Here is a 27771-nt window from a genome sequence, read left to right on the forward strand (position 1 = left end):
CAGCTGTTTTTCTTGCTGTACGAAGCATTGAAGTAAAAGGCTAAGCCCCAAGGATGACTGCATTTGACCAATGTAGGAAGTACACAATATATAGATAGTTGACCGCATTAAATATTTGGCAATCTAATCCTTGCAGAACACCTCTTAACACTCAATTTACACTTAAATAAAATAAAAATGCAGGAAACTGTTTAACTCTTAAATGAATAACTTTTAATTATGTGAATTGTCTTCTCATACTTATTAAAGAGCTTCAATATAAATTGACTCTTAAGCATGTCTTTGCTTTGTAAACCTGTTTTCCACTTCCACTTACCATATGTTTCTTAACTACTGCCATCATGGTCAACCCTCCCAGATACATCTTCATGTCACAAATATTTGTTCAATCTCATAGCTTTTTCCGATATTGATATATCAGGGTTTCAATACATATTTGCCAGGAATGAGTTGAATGAAAAGACTGAGAGTGAAATGTTTCAAATTGAGAAAGGAGAATATGAGGCTTATATGAGAAAGAAGAGATAATGACATTTTTAGTTTTACACTCTATTTTACCAGCTGTTTACAGAATTAATGAGACACTAGTCTTATCAGGACTCTTATGAGCCTTTAACAAAGCAATGTATTTTTAGATTTCCTTTCCCTTACAAAGCAGCAAAGGTTTCATGTGGTGTTGTGGCTTAGTTGGTTAAAGCGCCTGTCTAGTAAACAGGAGATCCTGAGTTCAAATCTCAGCAGTGCCTTTATTTGCCTACATTTCTATCTCATCATTTGATAATTACTGTATTGCATCAGAAATAAGACTGTTGCACCCATGACTCTGCTTCAACATAACGCTCTTGATTGCAGTGCGTTAAGTATTTCCAGAAAAAATGGCTTCATGTTTCTTAAGCAAGCTTTGAGATAAATGCTAATTTTGCTTTTATCATTTTCAGTCAGAGTTCTCCATTTGACTATATTCTATTTGCCATTCCAATATCAGCTGTTTTTTTTGCTGTACGAAGCATTGAAGTAAAAGGCTAAGCCCCGAGGATGACTGCATTTGACCAATGTGGGAAGCACACAATATATAGATAGTTGACCGTATTAAATATTTGGCAATCTAATCCTTGCAGAACACCTCTTAACACTCAATTTAAACTTAAATAAAATAAAAATGCAGGAAACTGTTTAACTCTTAAATGAATAACTTTTAATTATGTGAATTGTCTTCTCATACTAATTAAAGAGCTTCAATATAAATTGACTCTTAAGCATGTCTTTGCTTTGTAAACCTGTTTTCCACTTCCACTTACCATATGTTTCTTAACCACTGCCATCATGGTCAACCCTCCCAGATACATCTTCATGTCACAAATATCTGTTCAATCTCATGGCTTTTTCCGATATTGATATATCAAGGTTTCAATACATATTTGCCAGGAATGAGTTGAATGAAAAGACTAAGAGTGAAATGTTTCAAATTGAGAAAGGAGAATATGAGGCTTATATGAGAAAGAAGAGATAATGACATTTTTAGTTTTACACTCTATTTTACCAGCTGTTTACAGAATTAATGAGACACTAGTCTTATCAGGACTCTTATGAGCCTTTAACAAAGAAATGTATTTTTAGCTGTCCATTCCCTTACAAAGCAGCAAAGGTTTCATGTGGTGCTGTGGCTTAGTTGGTTAAAGCGCCTGTCTAGTAAACAGGAGATCCTGAGTTCAAATCTCAGCAGTGCCTTTATTTGCCTACATTTCTATCTCATCATTTGATAATTACTGTATTGCATCAGAAATAAGACTGTTGCACCCATGACTCTGCTTCAACATAACGCTCTTGATTGCAGTGCATTAAGTATTTCCAGAAAAAATGGCTTCATGTTTCTTAAGCAAGCTTTGAGATAAATGCTAATTTTGCTTTTACCATTTTCAGGCAGAGTTCTCCATTTGACTATATTCTATTTGCCATTCCAACATCAGCTGTTTTTCTTGCTGTACGAAGCATTGAAGTAAAAGGCTAAGCCCCGAGGATGACTGCATTTGACCAATGTGGGAAGCACACAATATATAGATAGTTGACTGCATTAAATATTTGGCAATCTAATCCTTGCAGAACACCTCTTAAAACTCAATTTACACTTAAATAAAATAAAAATGCAGGAAACTGTTTAACTCTTAAATGAATAACTTTTAATTATGTGAATTGTCTTCTCATACTTATTAAAGAGCTTCAATATAAATTGACTCTTAAGCATGTTTTTGCTTTGTAAACCTGTTTTCCACTTCCACTTACCATATGTTTCTTAACTACTGCCATCATGGTCAACCCTCCCAGATACATCTTCATGTCACAAATATCTGTTCAATCTCATAGCTTTTTCCGATATTGATATATCAGGGTTTCAATACATATTTGCCAGGAATGAGTTGAATGAAAAGACTGAGAGTGAAATGTTTCAAATTGAGAAAGGAGAATATGAGGCTTATATGAGAAAGAAGAGATAATGACATTTTTAGTTTTACACTCTATTTTACCAGCTGTTTACAGAATTAATGAGACACTAGTCTTATCAGGACTCTTATGAGCCTTTAACAAAGAAATGTATTTTTAGCTGTCCATTCCCTTACAAAGCAGAAAAGGTTTCATGTGGTGCTGTGGCTTAGTTGGTTAAAGCGCCTGTCTAGTAAACAGGAGATCCTGAGTTCAAATCTCAGCAGTGCCTTTATTTGCCTACATTTCTATCTCATCATTTGATAATTACTGTATTGCATCAGAAATAAGACTGTTGCACCCATGACTCTGCTTCAACATAACGCTCTTGATTGCAGTGCATTAAGTATTTCCAGAAAAAATGGCTTCATGTTTCTTAAGCAAGCTTTGAGATAAATGCTAATTTTGCTTTTACCATTTTCAGGCAGAGTTCTCCATTTGACTATATTCTATTTGCCATTCCAACATCAGCTGTTTTTCTTGCTGTACGAAGCATTGAAGTAAAAGGCTAAGCCCCGAGGATGACTGCATTTGACCAATGTGGGAAGCACACAATATATAGATAGTTGACTGCATTAAATATTTGGCAATCTAATCCTTGCAGAACACCTCTTAAAACTCAATTTAAACTTAAATAAAATAAAAATGCAGGAAACTGTTTAACTCTTAAATGAATAACTTTTAATTATGTGAATTGTCTTCTCATACTTATTAAAGAGCTTCAATATAAATTGACTCTTAAGCATGTCTTTGCTTTGTAAACCTGTTTTCCACTTCCACTTACCATATGTTTCTTAACTACTGCCATCATGGTCAACCCTCCCAGATACATCTTCATGTCACAAATATCTGTTCAATCTCATGGCTTTTTCCGATATTGATATATCAGGGTTTCAATACATATTTGCCAGGAATGAGTTGAATGAAAAGACTGAGAGTGAAATGTTTCAAATTGAGAAAGGAGAATATGAGGCTTATATGAGAAAGAAGAGATAATGACATTTTTAGTTTTACACTCTATTTTACCAGCTGTTTACAGAATTAATGAGACACTAGTCTTATCAGGACTCTTATGAGCCTTTAACAAAGAAATGTATTTTTAGCTGTCCTTTCCCTTACAAAGCAGCAAAGGTTTCATGTGGTGCTGTGGCTTAGTTGGTTAAAGCGCCTGTCTAGTAAACAGGAGATCCTGAGTTCAAATCTCAGCAGTGCCTTTATTTGCCTACATTTCTATCTCATCATTTGATAATTACTGTATTGCATCAGAAATAAGACTGTTGCACCCATGACTCTGCTTCAACATAACGCTCTTGATTGCAGTGCGTTAAATATTTCCAGAAAAAATGGCTTCGTGTTTCTTAAGCAAGCTTTGAGATAAATGCTAATTTTGCTTTTATCATTTTCAGTCAGAGTTCTCCATTTGACTATATTCTATTTGCCATTCCAATATCAGCTGGTTTTTTTGCTGTACGAAGCATTGAAGTAAAAGGCTAAGCCCCGAGGATGACTGCATTTAACCAATGTGGGAAGCACACAATATATAGATAGTTGACCGCATTAAATATTTGGCAATCTAATCCTTGCAGAACACCTCTTAAAACTCAATTTAAACTTAAATAAAATAAAAATTCAGGAAACTGTTTAACTCTTAAATGAATAACTTTTAATTATGTGAATTGTCTTCTCATACTTATTAAAGAGCTTCAATATAAATTGACTCTTAAGCATGTCTTTGCTTTGTAAACCTGTTTTCCACTTCCACTTACCATATGTTTCTTAACTACTGCCATCATGGTCAACCCTCCCAGATACATCTTCATGTCACAAATATCTGTTCAATCTCATGGCTTTTTCCGATATTGATATATCAAGGTTTCAATACATATTTGCCAGGAATGAGTTGAATGAAAAGACTGATAGTGAAATGTTTCAAATTGAGAAAGGAGAATATGAGGCTTATATGAGAAAGAAGAGATAATGACATTTTTAGTTTTACACTCTATTTTACCAGCTGTTTACAGAATTAATGAGACACTAGTCTTATCAGGACTCTTATGAGCCTTTAACAAAGAAATGTATTTTTAGATTTCCTTTCCCTTACAAAGCAGCAAAGGTTTCATGTGGTGCTGTGGCTTAGTTGGTTAAAGCGCCTGTCTAGTAAACAGGAGATCCTGAGTTCAAATCTCAGCAGTGCCTTTATTTACCTACTTTTCTATCTCATCATTTGATAATTACTGTATTGCATCAGAAATAAGACTGTTGCACCCATGACTCTGCTTCAACATAACGCTCTTGATTGCAGTGCGTTAAGTATTTCCAGAAAAAATGGCTTCATGTTTCTAAAGCAAGCTTTGAGATAAATGCTAATTTTGCTTTTATCATTTTCAGTCAGAGTTCTCCATTTGACTATATTCTATTTGCCATTCCAATATCAGCTGTTTTTTTTGCTGTACGAAGCATTGAAGTAAAAGGCTAAGCCCCGAGGATGACTGCATTTGACCAATGTGGGAAGCACACAATATATAGATAGTTGACCGCATTAAATATTTGGCAATCTAATCTTTGCAGAACACCTCTTAACACTCAATTTAAACTTAAATAAAATAAAAATGCAGGAAACTGTTTAACTCTTAAATGAATAACTTTTAATTATGTGAATTGTCTTCTCATACTAATTAAAGAGCTTCAATATAAATTGACTCATAAGCATGTCTTTGCTTTGTAAACCTGTTTTCCACTTCCACTTACCATATGTTTCTTAACTACTGCCATCATGGTCAACCCTCCCAGATACATCTTCATGTCACAAATATCTGTTCAATCTCAAGGCTTTTTCCGATATTGATATATCAGGGTTTCAATACATATTTGCCAGGAATGAGTTGAATGAAAAGACTGAGAGTGAAATGTTTCAAATTGAGAAAGGAGAATATGAGGCTTATATGAGAAAGAAGAGATAATGACATTTTTAGTTTTACACTCTATTTTACCAGCTGTTTACAGAATTAATGAGACACTAGTCTTATCAGGACTCTTATGAGCCTTTAACAAAGAAATGTATTTTTAGATTTCCTTTCCCTTACAAAGCAGCAAAGGTTTCATGTGGTGCTGTGGCTTAGTTGGTTAAAGCGCCTGTCTAGTAAACAGGAGATCCTGAGTTCAAATCTCAGCAGTGCCTTTATTTACCTACTTTTCTATCTCATCATTTGATAATTACTGTATTGCATCAGAAATAAGACTGTTGCACCCATGACTCTGCTTCAACATAACGCTCTTGATTGCAGTGCGTTAAGTATTTCCAGAAAAAATGGCTTCATGTTTCTTAAGCAAGCTTTGAGATAAATGCTAATTTTGCTTTTATCATTTTCAGTCAGAGTTCTCCATTTGACTATATTCTATTTGCCATTCCAATATCAGCTGTTTTTTTTGCTGTACGAAGCATTGAAGTAAAAGGCTAAGCCCCGAGGATGACTGCATTTGACCAATGTGGGAAGCACACAATATATAGATAGTTGACCGCATTAAATATTTGGCAATCTAATCCTTGCAGAACACCTCTTAACACTCAATTTAAACTTAAATAAAATAAAAATGCAGGAAACTGTTTAACTCTTAAATGAATAACTTTTAATTATGTGAATTGTCTTCTCATACTAATTAAAGAGCTTCAATATAAATTGACTCATAAGCATGTCTTTGCTTTGTAAACCTGTTTTCCACTTCCACTTACCATATGTTTCTTAACTACTGCCATCATGGTCAACCCTCCCAGATACATCTTCATGTCACAAATATCTGTTCAATCTCATGGCTTTTTCCGATATTGATATATCAGGGTTTCAATACATATTTGCCAGGAATGAGTTGAATGAAAAGACTGAGAGTGAAATGTTTCAAATTGAGAAAGGAGAATATGAGGCTTATATGAGAAAGAAGAGATAATGACATTTTTAGTTTTACACTCTATTTTACCAGCTGTTTACAGAATTAATGAGACACTAGTCTTATCAGGACTCTTATGAGCCTTTAACAAAGAAATGTATTTTTAGATTTCCTTTCCCTTACAAAGCAGCAAAGGTTTCATGTGGTGCTGTGGCTTAGTTGGTTAAAGCGCCTGTCTAGTAAACAGGAGATCCTGAGTTCAAATCTCAGCAGTGCCTTTATTTACCTACTTTTCTATCTCATCATTTGATAATTACTGTATTGCATCAGAAATAAGACTGTTGCACCCATGACTCTGCTTCAACATAACGCTCTTGATTGCAGTGCGTTAAGTATTTCCAGAAAAAATGGCTTCATGTTTCTTAAGCAAGCTTTGAGATAAATGCTAATTTTGCTTTTATCATTTTCAGTCAGAGTTCTCCATTTGACTATATTCTATTTGCCATTCCAATATCAGCTGTTTTTTTTGCTGTACGAAGCATTGAAGTAAAAGGCTAAGCCCCGAGGATGACTGCATTTGACCAATGTGGGAAGCACACAATATATAGATAGTTGACCGCATTAAATATTTGGCAATCTAATCCTTGCAGAACACCTCTTAACACTCAATTTAAACTTAAATAAAATAAAAATGCAGGAAACTGTTTAACTCTTAAATGAATAACTTTTAATTATGTGAATTGTCTTCTCATACTTATTAAAGAGCTTCAATATAAATTGACTCTTAAGCATGTCTTTGCTTTGTAAACCTGTTTTCCACTTCCACTTACCATATGTTTCTTAACTACTGCCATCATGGTCAACCCTCCCAGATACATCTTCATGTCACAAATATCTGTTCAATCTCATGGCTTTTTCCGATATTGATATATCAAGGTTTCAATACATATTTGCCAGGAATGAGTTGAATGAAAAGACTGATAGTGAAATGTTTCAAATTGAGAAAGGAGAATATGAGGCTTATATGAGAAAGAAGAGATAATGACATTTTTAGTTTTACACTCTATTTTACCAGCTGTTTACAGAATTAATGAGACACTAGTCTTATCAGGACTCTTATGAGCCTTTAACAAAGCAATGTATTTTTAGATTTCCTTTCTCTTACAAAGCAGCAAAGGTTTCATGTGGTGCTGTGGCTTAGTTGGTTAAAGCGCCTGTCTAGTAAACAGGAGATCCTGAGTTCAAATCTCAGCAGTGCCTTTATTTGCCTACATTTCTATCTCATCATTTGATAATTACTGTATTGTATCAGAAATAAGACTGTTGCACCCATGACTCTGCTTCAACATAACGCTCTTGATTGCAGTGCGTTAAGTATTTCCAGAAAAAATGACTTCATGTTTCTTAAGCAAGCTTTGAGATAAATGCTAATTTTGCTTTTATCATTTTCAGTCACAGTTCTCCATTTGACTATATTCTATTTGCCATTCCAATATCAGCTGGTTTTTTTGCTGTACGAAGCATTGAAGTAAAAGGCTAAGCCCCGAGGATGACTGCATTTGACCAATGTGGGAAGCACACAATATATAGATAGTTGACCGCATTAAATATTTGGCAATCTAATCCTTGCAGAACACCTCTTAACACTCAATTTAAACTTAAATAAAATAAAAATGCAGGAAACTGTTTAACTCTTAAATGAATAACTTTTAATTATGTGAATTGTCTTCTCATACTTATTAAAGAGCTTCAATATAAATTGACTCTTAAGCATGTCTTTGCTTTGTAAACCTGTTTTCCACTTCCACTTACCATATGTTTCTTAACTACTGCCATCATGGTCAACCCTCCCAGATACATCTTCATGTCACAAATATCTGTTCAATCTCATGGCTTTTTCCGATATTGATATATCAAGGTTTCAATACATATTTGCCAGGAATGAGTTGAATGAAAAGACTGATAGTGAAATGTTTCAAATTGAGAAAGGAGAATATGAGGCTTATATGAGAAAGAAGAGATAATGACATTTTTAGTTTTACACTCTATTTTACCAGCTGTTTACAGAATTAATGAGACACTAGTCTTATCAGGACTCTTATGAGCCTTTAACAAAGCAATGTATTTTTAGATTTCCTTTCTCTTACAAAGCAGCAAAGGTTTCATGTGGTGCTGTGGCTTAGTTGGTTAAAGCGCCTGTCTAGTAAACAGGAGATCCTGAGTTCAAATCTCAGCAGTGCCTTTATTTGCCTACATTTCTATCTCATCATTTGATAATTACTGTATTGTATCAGAAATAAGACTGTTGCACCCATGACTCTGCTTCAACATAACGCTCTTGATTGCAGTGCGTTAAGTATTTCCAGAAAAAATGACTTCATGTTTCTTAAGCAAGCTTTGAGATAAATGCTAATTTTGCTTTTATCATTTTCAGTCACAGTTCTCCATTTGACTATATTCTATTTGCCATTCCAATATCAGCTGGTTTTTTTGCTGTACGAAGCATTGAAGTAAAAGGCTAAGCCCCGAGGATGACTGCATTTGACCAATGTGGGAAGCACACAATATATAGATAGTTGACCGTATTAAATATTTGGCAATCTAATCCTTGCAGAACACCTCTTAACACTCAATTTAAACTTAAATAAAATAAAAATGCAGGAAACTGTTTAACTCTTAAATGAATAACTTTTAATTATGTGAATTGTCTTCTCATACTAATTTAAGAGCTTCAATATAAATTGACTCTTAAGCATGTCTTTGCTTTGTAAACCTGTTTTCCACTTCCACTTACCATATGTTTCTTAACTACTGCCATCATGGTCAACCCTCCCAGATACATCTTCATGTCACAAATATCTGTTCAATCTCATGGTTTTTTCCGATATTAATATATCAGGGTTTCAATACATATTTGCCAGGAATGAGTTGAATGAAAAGACTGAGAGTGAAATGTTTCAAATTGAGAAAGGAGAATATGAGGCTTATATGAGAAAGAAGAGATAATGACATTTTTAGTTTTACACTCTATTTTACCAGCTGTTTACAGAATTAATGAGACACTAGTCTTATCAGGACTCTTATGAGCCTTTAACAAAGAAATGTATTTTTAGATTTCCTTTCCCTTACAAAGCAGCAAAGGTTTCATGTGGTGCTGTGGCTTAGTTGGTTAAAGCGCCTGTCTAGTAAACAGGAGATCCTGAGTTCAAATCTCAGCAGTGCCTTTATTTGCCTACATTTCTATCTCATCATTTGATAATTACTGTATTGCATCAGAAATAAGACTATTGTACCCATGACTCTGCTTCAACATAACGCTCTTGATTGCAGTGCGTTAAGTATTTCCAGAAAAAATGGCTTCGTGTTTCTTAAGCAAGCTTTGAGATAAATGCTAATTTTGCTTTTATCATTTTCAGTCAGAGTTCTCCATTTGACTATATTCTATTTGCCATTCCAATATCAGCTGTTTTTTTTGCTGTACGAAGCATTGAAGTAAAAGGCTAAGCCCCGAGGATGACTGCATTTAACCAATGTGGGAAGCACACAATATATAGATAGTTGACCGCATTAAATATTTGGCAATCTAATCCTTGCAGAACACCTCTTAAAACTCAATTTAAACTTAAATAAAATAAAAATGCAGGAAACTGTTTAACTCTTAAATGAATAACTTTTAATTATGTGAATTGTCTTCTCATACTTATTTAAGAGCTTCAATATAAATTGACTCTTAAGCATGTCTTTGCTTTGTAAACCTGTTTTCCACTTCCACTTACCATATGTTTCTTAACTACTGCCATCATGGTCAACCCTCCCAGATACATCTTCATGTCACAAATATCTGTTCAATCTCATGGCTTTTTCCGATATTGATATATCAAGGTTTCAATACATATTTGCCAGGAATGAGTTGAATGAAAAGACTGATAGTGAAATGTTTCAAATTGAGAAAGGAGAATATGAGGCTTATATGAGAAAGAAGAGATAATGACATTTTTAGTTTTACACTCTATTTTACCAGCTGTTTACAGAATTAATGAGACACTAGTCTTATCAGGACTCTTATGAGCCTTTAACAAAGCAATGTATTTTTAGATTTCCTTTCCCTTACAAAGCAGCAAAGGTTTCATGTGGTGCTGTGGCTTAGTTGGTTAAAGCGCCTGTCTAGTAAACAGGAGATCCTGAGTTCAAATCTCAGCAGTGCTTTTATTTGCCTACATTTCTATCTCATCATTTGATAATTACTGTATTGCATCAGAAATAAGACTATTGCACCCATGACTCTGCTTCAACATAACGCTCTTGATTGCAGTGCGTTAAGTATTTCCAGAAAAAATGGCTTCGTGTTTCTTAAGCAAGCTTTGAGATAAATGCTAATTTTGCTTTTATCATTTTCAGTCAGAGTTCTCCATTTGACTATATTCTATTTGCCATTCCAATATCAGCTGTTTTTTTTGCTGTACGAAGCATTGAAGTAAAAGGCTAAGCCCCGAGGATGACTGCATTTAACCAATGTGGGAAGCACACAATATATAGATAGTTGACCGCATTAAATATTTGGCAATCTAATCCTTGCAGAACACCTCTTAACACTCAATTTAAACTTAAATAAAATAAAAATGCAGGAAACTGTTTAACTCTTAAATGAATAACTTTTAATTATGTGAATTGTCTTCTCATACTAATTAAAGAGCTTCAATATAAATTGACTCTTAAGCATGTCTTTGCTTTGTAAACCTGTTTTCCACTTCCACTTACCATATGTTTCTTAACTACTGCCATCATGGTCAACCCTCCCAGATACATCTTCATGTCACAAATATCTGTTAAATCTCATGGTTTTTTCCGATATTAATATATCAGGGTTTCAATACATATTTGCCAGGAATGAGTTGAATGAAAAGACTGAGAGTGAAATGTTTCAAATTGAGAAAGGAGAATATGAGGCTTATATGAGAAAGAAGAGATAATGACATTTTTAGTTTTACACTCTATTTTACCAGCTGTTTACAGAATTAATGAGACACTAGTCTTATCAGGACTCTTATGAGCCTTTAACAAAGAAATGTATTTTTAGCTGTCCTTTCCCTTACAAAGCAGCAAAGGTTTCATGTGGTGCTGTGGTTTAGATGGTTAAAGCGCCTGTCTAGTAAACAGGAGATCCTGAGTTCAAATCTCAGCAGTGCCTTTATTTGCCTACATTTCTATCTCATCATTTGATAATTACTGTATTGCATCAGAAATAAGACTGTTGCACCCATGACTCTGCTTCAACATAACGCTCTTGATTGCAGTGCGTTAAGTATTTCCAGAAAAAATGGCTTCATGTTTCTTAAGCAAGCTTTGAGATAAATGCTAATTTTGCTTTTATCATTTTCAGTCAGAGTTCTCCATTTGACTATATTCTATTTGCCATTCCAATATCAGCTGTTTTTTTTGCTGTACGAAGCATTGAAGTAAAAGGCTAAGCCCCGAGGATGACTGCATTTGACCAATGTGGGAAGCACACAATATATAGATAGTTGACCGTATTAAATATTTGGCAATCTAATCCTTGCAGAACACCTCTTAACACTCAATTTAAACTTAAATAAAATAAAAATGCAGGAAACTGTTTAACTCTTAAATGAATAACTTTTAATTATGTGAATTGTCTTCTCATACTAATTAAAGAGCTTCAATATAAATTGACTCTTAAGCATGTTTTTGCTTTGTAAACCTGTTTTCCACTTCCACTTACCATATGTTTCTTAACTACTGCCATCATGGTCAACCCTCCCAGATACATCTTCATGTCACAAATATCTGTTCAATCTCATAGCTTTTTCCGATATTGATATATCAGGGTTTCAATACATATTTGCCAGGAATGAGTTGAATGAAAAGACTGAGAGTGAAATGTTTCAAATTGAGAAAGGAGAATATGAGGCTTATATGAGAAAGAAGAGATAATGACATTTTTAGTTTTACACTCTATTTTACCAGCTGTTTACAGAATTAATGAGACACTAGTCTTATCAGGACTCTTATGAGCCTTTAACAAAGAAATGTATTTTTAGATTTCCTTTCCCTTACAAAGCAGCAAAGGTTTCATGTGGTGCTGTGGCTTAGTTGGTTAAAGCGCCTGTCTAGTAAACAGGAGATCCTGAGTTCAAATCTCAGCAGTGCCTTTATTTGCCTACATTTCTATCTCATCATTTGATAATTACTGTATTGCATCAGAAATAAGACTGTTGCACCCATGACTCTGCTTCAACATAACACTCTTGATTGCAGTGCGTTAAGTATTTCCAGAAAAAATGGCTTCATGTTTCTTAAGCAAGCTTTGAGATAAATGCTAATTTTGCTTTTATCATTTTCAGTCAGAGTTCTCCATTTGACTATATTCTATTTGCCATTCCAATATCAGCTGTTTTTTTTGCTGTACGAAGCATTGAAGTAAAAGGCTAAGCCCCGAGGATGACTGCATTTGACCAATGTGGGAAGCACACAATATATAGATAGTTGACCGCATTAAATATTTGGCAATCTAATCCTTGCAGAACACCTCTTAACACTCAATTTAAACTTAAATAAAATAAAAATGCAGGAAACTGTTTAACTCTTAAATGAATAACTTTTAATTATGTGAATTGTCTTCTCATACTAATTAAAGAGCTTCAATATAAATTGACTCATAAGCATGTCTTTGCTTTGTAAACCTGTTTTCCACTTCCACTTACCATATGTTTCTTAACTACTGCCATCATGGTCAACACTCCCAGATACATCTTCATGTCACAAATATCTGTTCAATCTCATGGCTTAAACCGATATTGATATATCAGGGTTTCAATACATATTTGCCAGGAATGAGTTGAATGAAAAGACTGAGAGTGAAATGTTTCAAATTGAGAAAGGAGAATTTGAGGCTTATATGAGAAAGAAGAGATAATGACATTTTTAGTTTTACACTCTATTTTACCAGCTGTTTACAGAATTAATGAGACACTAGTCTTATCAGGACTCTTATGAGCCTTTAACAAAGAAATGTATTTTCAGCTGTCCTTTCCCTTACAAATCAGCAACGGTTTCATGTGGTGCTGTGGCTTAGTTGGTTAAAGTGCCTGTCTAGTAAACAGGAGATCCTGAGTTCAAATCTCAGCAGTGCCTTTATTTGCCTACATTTCTATCTCATCATTTGATAATTACTGTATTGCATCAGAAATAAGACTGTTGCACCCATGACTCTGCTTCAACATAACTCTCTTGATTGCAGTGCGTTAAGTATTTCCAGAAAAAATGGCTTCGTGTTTCTTAAGCAAGCTTTGAGATAAATGCTAATTTTGCTTTTATCATTTTCAGTCAGAGTTCTCCATTTGACTATATTATATTTGCCATTCCAACATCAGCTGTTTTTCTTGCTGTACGAAGCATTGAAGTAAAAGGCTAAGCCCCGAGGATGACTGCATTTGACCAATGTGGGAAGCACACAATATATAGATAGTTGACCGCATTAAATATTTGGCAATCTAATCCTTGCAGAACACCTCTTAACACTCAATTTAAACTTAAATAAAATAAAAATGCAGGAAACTGTTTAACTCTTAAATGAATAACTTTTAATTATGTGAATTGTCTTCTCATACTAATTAAAGAGCTTCAATATAAATTGACTCTTAAGTAGGGATGAGCGCACTCGGATTTATGAAATCCGAGCCCACCCGAACGTTGCGGATCCGAGTTGGATCCGAGACAGATCCGGGTATTGGCGCCAAATTCAAATGTGAAACTGAGGCTCTGACTCATAATCCCGTTGTCGGATCTCGCGATACTCGGATCCTATAAATTCCCCGCTAGTCGCCGCCATCTTCACTCGGGCATTGATCAGGTTAGAGGGAGGGTGTGTTAGGTGGTCCTCTGTCCTGGTAGATCTCGTGCTGTGCTGTTTAGTTCTGTGCTGTTTAGTTCTGTGCTGTTTAGTTCTGTGCTGTTTAGTTCTGTGCTGTTTAGTTCTGTGCTGTTTAGTTCTGTGCTGTGCTGTGCTGTGCTGTGCTGTGCTGTGCTGTGTTCTGCAGTATCAGTCCAGTGGTGCTGTGTGCTGTGCTCTGTCCTTCTGAGGTCAGTGGTGCTGCTGGGTCCTGTGCTGTGTCCTGTTCAGTCCAGTGGTGCTGTGTCCTGTGCTCTGTGCTTCTAAGGGCATAGTTATTTCCCCAATATTCCCCTGTGTTTAAAAAAATAAAAAAAAGTTTTTTAAAAAAATACCAAAAACTACTTTAATTTTTTTTAATTACCACAAAATTTGCACAACCAATCCTGCAGTATAAGCCCATTGGTACTGCAATATTACCAAGTTCACACATTCAGCAGTAAAAGTCCAGTGGTACTGCAATATTACAAAGTTTACACATTCTGCAGTATCAGTCCAGTGGTGCTGTGTCCTGTGCTCTGTCCTGCTGAGTTCCGTAGTGCTGCTGGGTCCTGTGCCGTGTCCTGTTCAGTCCAGTGGTGCTGTGTCCTGTGCTCTGTGCTTCTAAGGGCATAGTTATTTCCCCATTATTCCCAAGTTTTTAAAAAATAAAAAAAAAGTAAAAAAAAATAAAAAATTTAAAAAAATAAATAAATATATAATAATTATAACCAAATTTGCAAAACCAATCCAGCAGTATAAGTCCATTGGTACTGCAATATTACCAAGTTCACACATTCTGCAGTATCAGTCCAGTGGTGCTGTGTCCTGTGCTCTGTCCTGCTGAGTTCCGTAGTGCTGCTGGGTCCTGTGCCGTGTCCTGTTCAGTCCAGTGGTGCTGTGTCCTGTGCTCTGTGCTTCTAAGGGCATAGTTATTTCCCCATTATTCCCAAGTTTTTAAAAAATAAAAAAAAGTAAAAAAAAATAAAAAATTTTAAAAAAAAATAAAATATAATAATTATAACCAAATTTGCAAAACCAATACAGCAGTATAAGTCCATTGGTACTGCAATATTACCAAGTTCACACATTCTGCAGTATCTTGTGCTACATATAATGGAGACCAAAAATTTGGAGGATAAAGTAGGGAAAGATCAAGACCCACTTCCTCCTAATGCTGAAGCTGCTGCCACTAGTCATGACATAGACGATGAAATGCCATCAACGTCGTCTTCCAAGCCCGATGCCCAATCTCGTAGTACCGGGCATGTAAAATCCAAAAAGCCCAAGTTAAGAAAAAGTAGCAAAAAGAGAAACTTAAAATCATCTGAGGAGAAACGTAAAGTTGCCAATATGCCATTTACGACACGGAGTGGCAAGGAACGGCTTAGGCCCTGGCCCGTGTTCATGACTAGTGGTTCAGCTTCACCCACGGATCTTAGCCCTCCTCCTCCTCCCCCCCCTACAAAAAATTGAAGAGAGTTATGCTGTCAGCAACAAAACAGCAAACAACTCTGCCTTCTGAAGAGAAATTATCACAAATCCACAAGGCGAGTCCAAGGATGTTGGTGGTTGTCAAGCCTGACCTTCCCATCACTGTATGGGAAGAGGTGGCTCGGGAGGAGGCTATTGATGATGTAGCTGGCGCTGTGGAGGAACTTGATGATGAGGATGGTGATGTGGTTATTGTAAATGAGGCACCAGGGGGGGAAACAGCTGATGTCCATGGGATGAAAAAGCCCATCGTCATGCCTGGTCAGAAGACCAAAAAATGCACCTCTTCGGCCTGGAGTTATTTTTATCCAAATCCAGACAACCAATGTATGGCCATATGTAGCTTATGTAAAGCTCAAATAATCAGGGGTAAGGATCTTGCCCACCTAGGAACATCCTCCCTTATACGTCACCTGAATAACCTTCATAGTTCAGTGGTTAGTTCAGGAACTGGGGCTAGGACCCTCATCGGTACAGGGACACCTAAATCCCGTGGTCCAGTTGGATACACACCAGCAACACCCTCCTCGTCAACTTCCTCCACAATCTCCATCAGATTCAGTCCTGCAGCCCAAGTCAGCAGCCAGACTGAGTCCTCCTCAATACGGGATTCATCCGAGGAATCCTGCAGCGGTACGCCTACTACTGCCACTGCTGCTGTTGCTGCTGTTAGTCGGTCATCTTCCCAGAGGGGAAGTCGTAAGACCGCTAAGTCTTTCACAAAACAATTGACCGTCCAACAGTCGTTAGCCATGACCACAAAATACGATAGTAGTCACCCTATTGCAAAGCGTATAACTGCGGCTGTAACTGCAATGTTGGTGTTAGACGTGCGCCCGGTGTCCGCCATCAGTGGAGTGGGATTTAGAGGGTTGATGGAGGTATTGTGGCCCCGGCACCAAATTTACTACCGGGGCCACTCCACTGTGCAGTCCATATTTAGGTGTATCAGATATTAAACAACGGTGACAGTTGATGCCCAATTTTTTAATTATATTGTGGCCTCGGTACCAAATTGTGTACCGGGGCCACCACACTACGCAGTCCAGATACTTGTTTGGTGGAATTCAGACCAGTTGAGGGTTTTATTATTATATTGTGGGGACCACTCTATCTATACCACACTACAACTCTATACCACTCTATTTAATACTTTAATTCTATTTAATACTTTAATTCTATTTCATACTTTAATTCTATTTAATACTTTAATTCTATTTCATACTTTAATTCTATTTCATACTTTAATTCTATTACTAATTACCATAAAGAGGAACTGCCGCTTCTATTTAATACTTTAATTCTATTAGTAGTTACCATAAAGAGGAACAAAATAAACCAATTTTACCAAAAGTATAATATGACTTAGACTTACAAACACTACACTTGAAAGATGGTGCCTTTAAATGAAAAAGTCAGTCTTCATTGCACGACTATGTGCAACAGGGACAGTTTTTTGGTTTACAAAGTCAACCAATAACACTTCGACCCTGTCTGTCTTTAACATACTTGATGGGATCTCAATGACGAATTGTCTGTACCATGTTTGGAGGAGGTATTGTGGCCCCGGTATCAAATTGGGTACCGGGGCCACCCCACTACGCAGTCCAGATACTTGTTTGGTGGAATTCTGACACGTGGAGGGTTTTTTAATTATATTGTGGCCTCGGTACCAAATTGTGTACCGGGGCCACCACACTACGCAGTCAAGATAGATAGATGCGTATCATAGATAAAGTACATTCAGTGGTGTGGGGCAAATTGAAAAATATTCAAAATGCACTGACATTATCAAAAACAAGAGGTTGTCACACGCTAAAACTCCAACATGTATATGATGGAGAGTATGGAGGAGCAGCCGTATGTGTAGTGTAATGCAGACCTGTTGAAGGTTTTTTATATATTTTATTGTGGTGCCCAGTGCCCACTCCTCTAGGCAGTCCAGGTACATTTATTGGTGCGATTCATAAAAGTTCAGGGTTTTTAATATATTGTGGTGACCCACTCCTCTACGCAGTCCAGGTACATTTATTGGTGCGATTCATAAAAGTTCAGGGTTTTTAATATATTGTGGTGACTCACTCCTCTACGCAGTCCAGGTACATTTATTGGTGCGAATCAAACAAGTTGATGGTTTTCTTATTATATATATTGTGGTGACCCACTCCTTTACGCAGTCCAGGTACATTTATTGGTGCGATTCATAAAAGTTCAGGGTTTTTAATATATTGTGGTGACCCACTCCTCTACGCAGTCCAGGTACATTTATTGGTGCGATTCATAAAAGTTCAGGGTTTTTAATATATTGTGGTGACCCACTCCTCTACGCAGTCCAGGTACATTTATTGGTGCGATTCATAAAAGTTCAGGGTTTTTAATATATTGTGGTGACCCACTCCTCTACGCAGTCCAGGTACATTTATTGGTGCGATTCATAAAAGTTCAGGGTTTTTAATATATTGTGGTGACCCACTCCTCTACGCAGTCCAGGTACATTTATTGGTGCGAATCATAAAAGTTCAGGGTTTTTAATATATATTGTGGTGACCCACTCCTCTACGCAGTCCAGGTACATTTATTGGTGCGAATCAAACAAGTTGATGGTTTTCTTATTATATATATTGTGGTGACCCACTCCTCTACGCAGTCCAGGTACATTTATTGGTGCGATTCATAAAAGTTCAGGGTTTTTAATAAATTGTGGTGACCCACTCCTCTACGCAGTCCAGGTACATTTATTGGTGCGATTCATAAAAGTTCAGGGTTTTTAATTTATATTGTGGTGACCCACTCCTCTAGGCAGTCCAGGTACATTTATTGGTGCGAATCATAAAAGTTCAGGGTTTTTAATATATATTGTGGTGACCCACTCCTCTACGTTGTCCAGGTACATTTATTGGTGCGATTCATAAAAGTTCAGGGTTTTTAATATATATTGTGGTGACCCACTCCTCTACGCAGTCCAGGTACATTTATTGGTGCGAATCATAAAAGTTCAGGGTTTTTAATATATATTGTGGTGACCCACTCCTCTACGCAGTCCAGGTACATTTATTGGTGCGAATCATAAAAGTTCAGGGTTTTTAATATATATTGTGGTGACCCACTCCTCTACGCAGTCCAGAAAGGTACCTTGTTGCAACGTTTTGGACTAATAACTATATTGTGAGGTGTTCAGAATACACTGTAAATTAGTGGAAATGCTTGTTATTGAATGTTATTGAGGTTAATAATAGCCTAGGAGTGAAAATAAGCCCAAAAACTTGATTTTTAAACTTTTTATGTTTTTTTTCAAAAAAAATCCGAATCCAAAACCTTAAATCCGAACCGAGACCTTTCGTCATGTGTTTTGCGAGACAAATCCGAACCCCTAAAAAAACGAAAATCCGGATCCAAAACACAAAACACGAGACCTCAAAAGTCGCCGGTGCACATCCCTACTCTTAAGCATGTCTTTGCTTTGTAAACCTGTTTTCCACTTCCACTTACCATATGTTTCTTAACCACTGCCATCATGGTCAACCCTCCCAGATACATCTTCATGTCACAAATATCTGTTCAATCTCATGGCTTTTTCCGATATTGATATATCAAGGTTTCAATACATATTTGCCAGGAATGAGTTGAATGAAAAGACGAAGAGTGAAATGTTTCAAATTAAGAAAGGAGAATATGAGGCTTATATGAGAAAGAAGAGATAATGACATTTTTAGTTTTACACTCTATTTTACCAGCTGTTTACAGAATTAATGAGACACTAGTCTTATCAGGACTCTTATGAGCCTTTAACAAAGAAATGTATTTTTAGCTGTCCTTTCCCTTACAAAGCAGCAAAGGTTTCATGTGGTGCTATGGCTTAGTTGGTCAAAGCGCCTGTCTAGTAAACAGGAGATCCTGAGTTCAAATCTCAGCAGTGCCTTTATTTGCCTACATTTCTATCTCATCATTTGATAATTACTGTATTGTATCAGAAATAAGACTGTTGCACCCATGACTCTGCTTCAACATAACGCTCTTGATTGCAGTGCGTTAAGTATTTCCAGAAAAAATGGCTTCATGTTTCTTAAGCAAGCTTTGAGATAAATGCTAATTTTGCTTTTATCATTTTCAGTCAGAGTTCTCCATTTGACAATATTATATTTGCCATTCCAACATCAGCTGTTTTTCTTGCTGTACGAAGCATTGAAGTAAAAGGCTAAGCCCCGAGGATGACTGCATTTGACCAATGTGGGAAGCACACAATATATAGATAGTTGACCGCATTAAATATTTTGCAATCTAATCCTTGCAGAACACCTCTTAACACTCAATTTACACTTAAATAAAATAAAAATGCAGGAAACTGTTTAACTCTTAAATGAATAACTTTTAATTATGTGAATTGTCTTCTCATACTTATTAAAGAGCTTCAATATAAATTGACTCTTAAGCATGTCTTTGCTTTGTAAACCTGTTTTCCACTTCCACTTACCATATGTTTCTTAACTACTGCCATCATGGTCAACCCTCCCAGATACATCTTCATGTCACAAATATCTGTTCAATCTCATGGCTTTTTCCGATATTGATATATCAGGGTTTCAATACATATTTGCCAGGAATGAGTTGAATGAAAAGACTGAGAGTGAAATGTTTCAAATTGAGAAAGGAGAATATGAGGCTTATATGAGAAAGAAGAGATAATGACATTTTTAGTTTTACACTCTATTTTACCAGCTGTTTACAGAATTAATGAGACACTAGTCTTATCAGGACTCTTATGAGCCTTTAACAAAGAAATGTATTTTTAGCTGTCCTTTCCCTTACAAAGCAGCAAAGGTTTCATGTGGTGCTGTGGCTTAGTTGGTTAAAGCGCCTGTCTAGTAAACAGGAGATCCTGAGTTCAAATCTCAGCAGTGCCTTTATTTGCCTACATTTCTATCTCATCATTTGATAATTACTGTATTGCATCAGAAATAAGACTATTGCACCCATGACTCTGCTTCAACATAACGCTCTTGATTGCAGTGCGTTAAGTATTTCCAGAAAAAATGGCTTCATGTTTCTTAAGCAAGCTTTGAGATAAATGCTAATTTTGCTTTTATCATTTTCAGTCAGAGTTCTCCATTTGACTATATTATATTTGCCATTCCAACATCAGCTGTTTTTCTTGCTGTACGAAGCATTGAAGTAAAAGGCTAAGCCCCGAGGATGACTGCATTTGACCAATGTGGGAAGCACACAATATATAGATAGTTGACCGTATTAAATATTTGGCAATCTAATCCTTGCAGAACACCTCTTAACACTCAATTTAAACTTAAATAAAATAAAAATGCAGGAAACTGTTTAACTCTTAAATGAATAACTTTTAATTATGTGAATTGTCTTCTTATACTAATTAAAGAGCTTCAATATAAATTGACTCTTAAGCATGTTTTTGCTTTGTAAACCTGTTTTCCACTTCCACTTACCATATGTTTCTTAACTACTGCCATCATGGTCAACCCTCCCAGATACATCTTCATGTCACAAATATCTGTTCAATCTCATAGCTTTTTCCGATATTGATATATCAGGGTTTCAATACATATTTGCCAGGAATGAGTTGAATGAAAAGACTGAGAGTGAAATGTTTCAAATTGAGAAAGGAGAATATGAGGCTTATATGAGAAAGAAGAGATAATGACATTTTTAGTTTTACACTCTATTTTACCAGCTGTTTACAGAATTAATGAGACACTAGTCTTATCAGGACTCTTATGAGCCTTTAACAAAGAAATGTATTTTTAGCTGTCCTTTCCCTTACAAAGCAGCAAAGGTTTCATGTGGTGCTGTGGCTTAGTTGGTTAAAGCGCCTGTCTAGTAAACAGGAGATCCTGAGTTCAAATCTCAGCAGTGCCTTTATTTGCCTACATTTCTATCTCATCATTTGATAATTACTGTATTGCATCAGAAATAAGACTATTGCACCCATGACTCTGCTTCAACATAACGCTCTTGATTGCAGTGCGTTAAGTATTTCCAGAAAAAATGGCTTCGTGTTTCTTAAGCAAGCTTTGAGATAAATGCTAATTTTGCTTTTATCATTTTCAGTCAGAGTTCTCCATTTGACTATATTCTATTTGCCATTCCAATATCAGCTGTTTTTTTTGCTGTACGAAGCATTGAAGTAAAAGGCTAAGCCCCGAGGATGACTGCATTTGACCAATGTGGGAAGCACACAATATATAGATAGTTGACCGTATTAAATATTTGGCAATCTAATCCTTGCAGAACACCTCTTAACACTCAATTTAAACTTAAATAAAATAAAAATGCAGGAAACTGTTTAACTCTTAAATGAATAACTTTTAATTATGTGAATTGTCTTCTCATACTAATTAAAGAGCTTCAATATAAATTGACTCTTAAGCATGTTTTTGCTTTGTAAACCTGTTTTCCACTTCCACTTACCATATGTTTCTTAACTACTGCCATCATGGTCAACCCTCCCAGATACATCTTCATGTCACAAATATCTGTTCAATCTCATAGCTTTTTCCGATATTGATATATCAGGGTTTCAATACATATTTGCCAGGAATGAGTTGAATGAAAAGACTGAGAGTGAAATGTTTCAAATTGAGAAAGGAGAATATGAGGCTTATATGAGAAAGAAGAGATAATGACATTTTTAGTTTTACACTCTATTTTACCAGCTGTTTACAGAATTAATGAGACACTAGTCTTATCAGGACTCTTATGAGCCTTTAACAAAGAAATGTATTTTTAGCTGTCCTTTCCCTTACAAAGCAGCAAAGGTTTCATGTGGTGCTGTGGCTTAGTTGGTTAAAGCGCCTGTCTAGTAAACAGGAGATCCTGAGTTCAAATCTCAGCAGTGCCTTTATTTGCCTACATTTCTATCTCATCATTTGATAATTACTGTATTGCATCAGAAATAAGACTATTGCACCCATGACTCTGCTTCAACATAACGCTCTTGATTGCAGTGCGTTAAGTATTTCCAGAAAAAATGGCTTCGTGTTTCTTAAGCAAGCTTTGAGATAAATGCTAATTTTGCTTTTATCATTTTCAGTCAGAGTTCTCCATTTGACTATATTCTATTTGCCATTCCAATATCAGCTGTTTTTTTTGCTGTACGAAGCATTGAAGTAAAAGGCTAAGCCCCGAGGATGACTGCATTTAACCAATGTGGGAAGCACACAATATATAGATAGTTGACCGTATTAAATATTTGGCAATCTAATCCTTGCAGAACACCTCTTAAAACTCAATTTAAACTTAAATAAAATAAAAATGCAGGAAACTGTTTAACTCTTAAATGAATAACTTTTAATTATGTGAATTGTCTTCTCATACTTATTAAAGAGCTTCAATATAAATTGACTCTTAAGCATGTCTTTGCTTTGTAAACCTGTTTTCCACTTCCACTTACCATATGTTTCTTAACTACTGCCATCATGGTCAACCCTCCCAGATACATCTTCATGTCACAAATATCTGTTCAATCTCATGGCTTTTTCCGATATTGATATATCAAGGTTTCAATACATATTTGCCAGGAATGAGTTGAATGAAAAGACTGATAGTGAAATGTTTCAAATTGAGAAAGGAGAATATGAGGCTTATATGAGAAAGAAGAGATAATGACATTTTTAGTTTTACACTCTATTTTACCAGCTGTTTACAGAATTAATGAGACACTAGTCTTATCAGGACTCTTATGAGCCTTTAACAAAGCAATGTATTTTTAGATTTCCTTTCCCTTACAAAGCAGCAAAGGTTTCATGTGGTGCTGTGGCTTAGTTGGTTAAAGCGCCTGTCTAGTAAACAGGAGATCCTGAGTTCAAATCTCAGCAGTGCCTTTATTTGCCTACATTTCTATCTCATCATTTGATAATTACTGTATTGTATCAGAAATAAGACTGTTGCACCCATGACTCTGCTTCAACATAACGCTCTTGATTGCAGTGCGTTAAGTATTTCCAGAAAAAATGGCTTCATGTTTCTTAAGCAAGCTTTGAGATAAATGCTAATTTTGCTTTTATCATTTTCAGTCAGAGTTCTCCATTTGACTATATTCTATTTGCCATTCCAATATCAGCTGGTTTTTTTGCTGTACGAAGCATTGAAGTAAAAGGCTAAGCCCCGAGGATGACTGCATTTGACCAATGTGGGAAGCACACAATATATAGATAGTTGACCGTATTAAATATTTGGCAATCTAATCCTTGCAGAACACCTCTTAACACTCAATTTAAACTTAAATAAAATAAAAATGCAGGAAACTGTTTAACTCTTAAATGAATAACTTTTAATTATGTGAATTGTCTTCTCATACTTATTAAAGAGCTTCAATATAAATTGACTCTTAAGCATGTCTTTGCTTTGTAAACCTGTTTTCCACTTCCACTTACCATATGTTTCTTAACTACTGCCATCATGGTCAACCCTCCCAGATACATCTTCATGTCACAAATATCTGTTCAATCTCATGGCTTTTTCCGATATTGATATATCAAGGTTTCAATACATATTTGCCAGGAATGAGTTGAATGAAAAGACTGATAGTGAAATGTTTCAAATTGAGAAAGGAGAATATGAGGCTTATATGAGAAAGAAGAGATAATGACATTTTTAGTTTTACACTCTATTTTACCAGCTGTTTACAGAATTAATGAGAAACTAGTCTTATCAGGACTCTTATGAGCCTTTAACAAAGCAATGTATTTTTAGATTTCCTTTCCCTTACAAAGCAGCAAAGGTTTCATGTGGTGCTGTGGCTTAGTTGGTTAAAGCGCCTGTCTAGTAAACAGGAGATCCTGAGTTCAAATCTCAGCAGTGCCTTTATTTGCCTACATTTCTATCTCATCATTTGATAATTACTGTATTGTATCAGAAATAAGACTGTTGCACCCATGACTCTGCTTCAACATAACGCTCTTGATTGCAGTGCGTTAAGTATTTCCAGAAAAAATGGCTTCATGTTTCTTAAGCAAGCTTTGAGATAAATGCTAATTTTGCTTTTATCATTTTCAGTCAGAGTTCTCCATTTGACTATATTCTATTTGCCATTCCAATATCAGCTGGTTTTTTTGCTGTACGAAGCATTGAAGTAAAAGGCTAAGCCCCGAGGATGACTGCATTTGACCAATGTGGGAAGCACACAATATATAGATAGTTGACCGTATTAAATATTTGGCAATCTAATCCTTGCAGAACACCTCTTAACACTCAATTTAAACTTAAATAAAATAAAAATGCAGGAAACTGTTTAACTCTTAAATGAATAACTTTTAATTATGTGAATTGTCTTCTCATACTAATTAAAGAGCTTCAATATAAATTGACTCTTAAGCATGTCTTTGCTTTGTAAACCTGTTTTCCACTTCCACTTACCATATGTTTCTTAACTACTGCCATCATGGTCAACCCTCCCAGATACATCTTCATGTCACAAATATCTGTTCAATCTCATGGTTTTTTCCGATATTAATATATCAGGGTTTCAATACATATTTGCCAGGAATGAGTTGAATGAAAAGACTGAGAGTGAAATGTTTCAAATTGAGAAAGGAGAATATGAGGCTTATATGAGAAAGAAGAGATAATGACATTTTTAGTTTTACACTCTATTTTACCAGCTGTTTACAGAATTAATGAGACACTAGTCTTATCAGGACTCTTATGAGCCTTTAACAAAGAAATGTATTTTTAGATTTCCTTTCCCTTACAAAGCAGCAAAGGTTTCATGTGGTGCTGTGGCTTAGTTGGTTAAAGCGCCTGTCTAGTAAACAGGAGATCCTGAGTTCAAATCTCAGCAGTGCCTTTATTTGCCTACATTTCTATCTCATCATTTGATAATTACTGTATTGCATCAGAAATAAGACTGTTGCACCCATGACTCTGCTTCAACATAACGCTCTTGATTGCAGTGCGTTAAGTATTTCCAGAAAAAATGGCTTCATGTTTCTTAAGCAAGCTTTGAGATAAATGCTAATTTTGCTTTTATCATTTTCAGTCAGAGTTCTCCATTTGACTATATTCTATTTGCCATTCCAATATCAGCTGTTTTTTTTTGCTGTACGAAGCATTGAAGTAAAAGGCTAAGCCCCGAGGATGACTGCATTTGACCAATGTGGGAAGCACACAATATATAGATAGTTGACCGCATTAAATATTTGGCAATCTAATCCTTGCAGAACACCTCTTAACACTCAATTTAAACTTAAATAAAATAAAAATGCAGGAAACTGTTTAACTCTTAAATGAATAACTTTTAATTATGTGAATTGTCTTCTCATACTAATTAAAGAGCTTCAATATAAATTGACTCATAAGCATGTCTTTGCTTTGTAAACCTGTTTTCCACTTCCACTTACCATATGTTTCTTAACTACTGCCATCATGGTCAACCCTCCCAGATACATCTTCATGTCACAAATATCTGTTCAATCTCATGGCTTTTTCCGATATTGATATATCAGGGTTTCAATACATATTTGCCAGGAATGAGTTGAATGAAAAGACTGAGAGTGAAATGTTTCAAATTGAGAAAGGAGAATATGAGGCTTATATGAGAAAGAAGAGATAATGACATTTTTAGTTTTACACTCTATTTTACCAGCTGTTTACAGAATTAATGAGACACTAGTCTTATCAGGACTCTTATGAGACTTTAACAAAGAAATGTATTTTTAGATTTCCTTTCCTTTACAAAGCAGCAAAGGTTTCATGTGGTGCTGTGGCTTAGTTGGTTAAAGCGCCTGTCTAGTAAACAGGAGATCCTGAGTTCAAATCTCAGCAGTGCCTTTATTTGCCTACATTTCTATATCATCATTTGATAATTACTGTATTGCATCAGAAATAAGACTGTTGCACCCATGACTCTGCTTCAACATAACTCTCTTGATTGCAGTGCGTTAAGTATTTCCAGAAAAAATGGCTTCGTGTTTCTTAAGCAAGCTTTGAGATAAATGCTAATTTTGCTTTTATCATTTTCAGTCAGAGTTCTCCATTTGACTATATTATATTTGCCATTCCAACATCAGCTGTTTTTCTTGCTGTACGAAGCATTGAAGTAAAAGGCTAAGCCCCGAGGATGACTGCATTTGACCAATGTGGGAATCACACAATATATAGATAGTTGACCGCATTAAATATTTGGCAATCTAATCCTTGCAGAACACCTCTTAACACTCAATTTAAACTTAAATAAAATAAAAATGCAGGAAACTGTTTAACTCTTAAATGAATAACTTTTAATTATGTGAATTGTCTTCTCATACTAATTAAAGAGCTTCAATATAAATTGACTCTTAAGCATGTCTTTGCTTTGTAAACCTGTTTTCCACTTCCACTTACCATATGTTTCTTAACTACTGCCATCATGGTCAACCCTCCCAGATACATCTTCATGTCACAAATATCTGTTCAATCTCATGGTTTTTTCCGATATTAATATATCAGGGTTTCAATACATATTTGCCAGGAATGAGTTGAATGAAAAGACTGAGAGTGAAATGTTTCAAATTGAGAAAGGAGAATATGAGGCTTATATGAGAAAGAAGAGATAATGACATTTTTAGTTTTACACTCTATTTTACCAGCTGTTTACAGAATTAATGAGACACTAGTCTTATCAGGACTCTTATGAGCCTTTAACAAAGAAATGTATTTTTAGATTTCCTTTCCCTTACAAAGCAGCAAAGGTTTCATGTGGTGCTGTGGCTTAGTTGGTTAAAGCACCTGTCTAGTAAACAGGAGATCCTGAGTTCAAATCTCAGCAGTGCCTTTATTTGCCTACATTTCTATCTCATCATTTGATAATTACTGTATTGCATCAGAAATAAGACTGTTGCACCCATGACTCTGCTTCAACATAACGCTCTTGATTGCAGTGCGTTAAGTATTTCCAGAAAAAATGGCTTCATGTTTCTTAAGCAAGCTTTGAGATAAATGCTAATTTTGCTTTTATCATTTTCAGTCAGAGTTCTCCATTTGACTATATTCTATTTGCCATTCCAATATCAGCTGTTTTTTTTGCT

General features: G+C 35.6%; 23 non-coding genes across 23 annotated transcripts; all 23 read left to right on the top strand.

Annotated features, from left to right (window-relative positions):
- The first annotated feature begins 672 nt into the window (after positions 1–672).
- On the top strand, positions 673–746 carry TRNAT-AGU (transfer RNA threonine (anticodon AGU)). The gene has a single exon. It is a non-coding gene; the product is annotated as a tRNA-Thr (tRNA).
- Positions 747–1654: 908 nt separating this feature from the next.
- TRNAT-AGU (transfer RNA threonine (anticodon AGU)) lies at positions 1655–1728 on the top strand. Its single transcript has one exon. It is a non-coding gene; the product is annotated as a tRNA-Thr (tRNA).
- Positions 1729–2636: 908 nt separating this feature from the next.
- TRNAT-AGU (transfer RNA threonine (anticodon AGU)) lies at positions 2637–2710 on the top strand. The gene has a single exon. It is a non-coding gene; the product is annotated as a tRNA-Thr (tRNA).
- A 908-nt stretch (positions 2711–3618) lies between these two features.
- TRNAT-AGU (transfer RNA threonine (anticodon AGU)) lies at positions 3619–3692 on the top strand. Its single transcript has one exon. It is a non-coding gene; the product is annotated as a tRNA-Thr (tRNA).
- Positions 3693–4600: 908 nt separating this feature from the next.
- On the top strand, positions 4601–4674 carry TRNAT-AGU (transfer RNA threonine (anticodon AGU)). Its single transcript has one exon. It is a non-coding gene; the product is annotated as a tRNA-Thr (tRNA).
- Positions 4675–5582: 908 nt separating this feature from the next.
- Positions 5583–5656, top strand: TRNAT-AGU (transfer RNA threonine (anticodon AGU)). The gene has a single exon. It is a non-coding gene; the product is annotated as a tRNA-Thr (tRNA).
- A 908-nt stretch (positions 5657–6564) lies between these two features.
- TRNAT-AGU (transfer RNA threonine (anticodon AGU)) lies at positions 6565–6638 on the top strand. The gene has a single exon. It is a non-coding gene; the product is annotated as a tRNA-Thr (tRNA).
- Positions 6639–7546: 908 nt separating this feature from the next.
- Positions 7547–7620, top strand: TRNAT-AGU (transfer RNA threonine (anticodon AGU)). The gene has a single exon. It is a non-coding gene; the product is annotated as a tRNA-Thr (tRNA).
- A 908-nt stretch (positions 7621–8528) lies between these two features.
- TRNAT-AGU (transfer RNA threonine (anticodon AGU)) lies at positions 8529–8602 on the top strand. The gene has a single exon. It is a non-coding gene; the product is annotated as a tRNA-Thr (tRNA).
- A 908-nt stretch (positions 8603–9510) lies between these two features.
- Positions 9511–9584, top strand: TRNAT-AGU (transfer RNA threonine (anticodon AGU)). The gene has a single exon. It is a non-coding gene; the product is annotated as a tRNA-Thr (tRNA).
- Positions 9585–10492: 908 nt separating this feature from the next.
- TRNAT-AGU (transfer RNA threonine (anticodon AGU)) lies at positions 10493–10566 on the top strand. Its single transcript has one exon. It is a non-coding gene; the product is annotated as a tRNA-Thr (tRNA).
- Positions 10567–11474: 908 nt separating this feature from the next.
- Positions 11475–11548, top strand: TRNAT-AGU (transfer RNA threonine (anticodon AGU)). Its single transcript has one exon. It is a non-coding gene; the product is annotated as a tRNA-Thr (tRNA).
- A 908-nt stretch (positions 11549–12456) lies between these two features.
- Positions 12457–12530, top strand: TRNAT-AGU (transfer RNA threonine (anticodon AGU)). The gene has a single exon. It is a non-coding gene; the product is annotated as a tRNA-Thr (tRNA).
- A 908-nt stretch (positions 12531–13438) lies between these two features.
- Positions 13439–13512, top strand: TRNAT-AGU (transfer RNA threonine (anticodon AGU)). Its single transcript has one exon. It is a non-coding gene; the product is annotated as a tRNA-Thr (tRNA).
- A 6075-nt stretch (positions 13513–19587) lies between these two features.
- On the top strand, positions 19588–19661 carry TRNAT-AGU (transfer RNA threonine (anticodon AGU)). Its single transcript has one exon. It is a non-coding gene; the product is annotated as a tRNA-Thr (tRNA).
- A 908-nt stretch (positions 19662–20569) lies between these two features.
- Positions 20570–20643, top strand: TRNAT-AGU (transfer RNA threonine (anticodon AGU)). Its single transcript has one exon. It is a non-coding gene; the product is annotated as a tRNA-Thr (tRNA).
- Positions 20644–21551: 908 nt separating this feature from the next.
- On the top strand, positions 21552–21625 carry TRNAT-AGU (transfer RNA threonine (anticodon AGU)). The gene has a single exon. It is a non-coding gene; the product is annotated as a tRNA-Thr (tRNA).
- Positions 21626–22533: 908 nt separating this feature from the next.
- On the top strand, positions 22534–22607 carry TRNAT-AGU (transfer RNA threonine (anticodon AGU)). The gene has a single exon. It is a non-coding gene; the product is annotated as a tRNA-Thr (tRNA).
- A 908-nt stretch (positions 22608–23515) lies between these two features.
- Positions 23516–23589, top strand: TRNAT-AGU (transfer RNA threonine (anticodon AGU)). Its single transcript has one exon. It is a non-coding gene; the product is annotated as a tRNA-Thr (tRNA).
- Positions 23590–24497: 908 nt separating this feature from the next.
- TRNAT-AGU (transfer RNA threonine (anticodon AGU)) lies at positions 24498–24571 on the top strand. Its single transcript has one exon. It is a non-coding gene; the product is annotated as a tRNA-Thr (tRNA).
- Positions 24572–25479: 908 nt separating this feature from the next.
- Positions 25480–25553, top strand: TRNAT-AGU (transfer RNA threonine (anticodon AGU)). Its single transcript has one exon. It is a non-coding gene; the product is annotated as a tRNA-Thr (tRNA).
- A 909-nt stretch (positions 25554–26462) lies between these two features.
- TRNAT-AGU (transfer RNA threonine (anticodon AGU)) lies at positions 26463–26536 on the top strand. Its single transcript has one exon. It is a non-coding gene; the product is annotated as a tRNA-Thr (tRNA).
- Positions 26537–27444: 908 nt separating this feature from the next.
- Positions 27445–27518, top strand: TRNAT-AGU (transfer RNA threonine (anticodon AGU)). The gene has a single exon. It is a non-coding gene; the product is annotated as a tRNA-Thr (tRNA).
- The last annotated feature ends 253 nt before the right edge of the window (positions 27519–27771 follow it).

Source organism: Mixophyes fleayi, chromosome 10 (genome assembly GCF_038048845.1).
Source record: "Mixophyes fleayi isolate aMixFle1 chromosome 10, aMixFle1.hap1, whole genome shotgun sequence".
Lineage (NCBI taxonomy): Eukaryota > Metazoa > Chordata > Amphibia > Anura > Limnodynastidae > Mixophyes > Mixophyes fleayi.